Here is a 1,616-nt window from a genome sequence, read left to right as displayed (position 1 = left end):
AAGCCCCCTCTCCTGTTTCTGTGCTCATTAGACAACCCACCCCACAACCACTCAGCCCCTGTTCAGGGTTCCCCTCTACTGCCCCTAATCACAGTTCAATTCAGGTTGGCTTATGTCCCATCTTGCAGTGTTCTGATCCAATACCCCATAGTCCCTCCTCCTCACTTCTATGCATATCCCGTCCACTCACTGCTCAGCCCCACCAATTTGCCGTAGCCCCACCCATCATTTTCCTTGCACAGCTCCCTCACTCTTAGCCCCAACCACTCACAATCAGTCATGAGCTTTACCTGCTGCCTTTCTCCTGACCCTCAGACTGGCAACACACCACAACACCCTTCCCTGACACACTCAGGCCCAATACTCACCCAAAGTTCCAACCCTAACCATCAAAACCCAAAGTTAGCCCTCCACTAACCTTCTGACCGACCCCTTCCCTCAGCTCCAACCTCAGGCACACCATTTGGCACATCTCTTTTCTCAGTCCTGCCTTGTTCTTCACCAGTTGCCCAGCCCTCACCATCAGTCCTGCCACCTCATTCACAGTACCATCCATCACCCAATGTGTTGTCCGAGGTTTCTGTCCAGCCTGGTCCCCGCAGTTGTTAAGTCCCAAAGAAATCACACAGAGGTCTACATTGGTTATAAACTGATTGGCCCAGTATCTCAGGCTTCTTATTAACGCTTACAACTTCTATTAGCCCATTATTCTTATCTGTGTTAGCCATGTGGCTCAGAACCTTATTCAGTGGGGCAGTTACATCTTGCTTCTTCTGCAGCTAGGACAGGATGCCCAAAAGGACTTCCTTCTTCCCAGAATTCTCCTGTTCTCATCGACCCACCTCTACTTCCTGAGTGGTTGTCCCGCCTACACTTCCTGCCTGGCTACTGGCCAATCAGCATTTATTTAAAATATAATTGATAGGAAACAGACCATTGTCCTACAGCATTTCCCCCTATTTTTTTAAACAAGAACTCTGAATCTAATATCCTTTCTTTAGCTTTTCTCCTGACCATTAGCCATAACAACTTGTAACCAACATTGGAAACAGGAAAATATTCATAGTCCATTTTTTGAGAATGTGGGCTTAGTTCTCCAGGCTACTTCCTGCTTATTGGGGGCACTGATAATCTTATGGGGACCTAAAGAAAATTTAGAATTATGATCAAGTCCTGACTGGATTATCCTATGAGGCTTGATCATCTCAGGCTTCAGTCTTGAATCTGTTCTGGATATAGAACTCAGACATCTGGGCCATCTGTTCTTACTGGAGATTTCTCAGGTGGTCTTCCTTGATCAAACCTGATTTTTTTCTTAACTCAGAATAAATCCATAGCCTCTCATTTTCTGTGGAAACAAAAGCAAAACCTCTTTTCCAAAGTAACATATCTTTTGATTTCAATTTTGAAGTCAAGGCATTTTCAAAATACCTATCTTGGATTAGTTCATCAGCATTTATAAACAAATATCTTTTAGCAGCTGTTGCTCCTTCCTCAGCATTCAAACAATTCAAAGAGAGCATAATAACATACAGTATCAAGACTCTCTGTGTATTTTTCATCTTTATGTGGCTTTATTTAAACCTCTATTTCTTTTATTTTTACTTTTAATTTTT

Source organism: Microtus pennsylvanicus, chromosome X (genome assembly GCF_037038515.1).
Source record: "Microtus pennsylvanicus isolate mMicPen1 chromosome X, mMicPen1.hap1, whole genome shotgun sequence".
NCBI classification, from domain to species: domain Eukaryota; kingdom Metazoa; phylum Chordata; class Mammalia; order Rodentia; family Cricetidae; genus Microtus; species Microtus pennsylvanicus.
Note: the sequence above shows the minus strand (reverse complement) of the source record.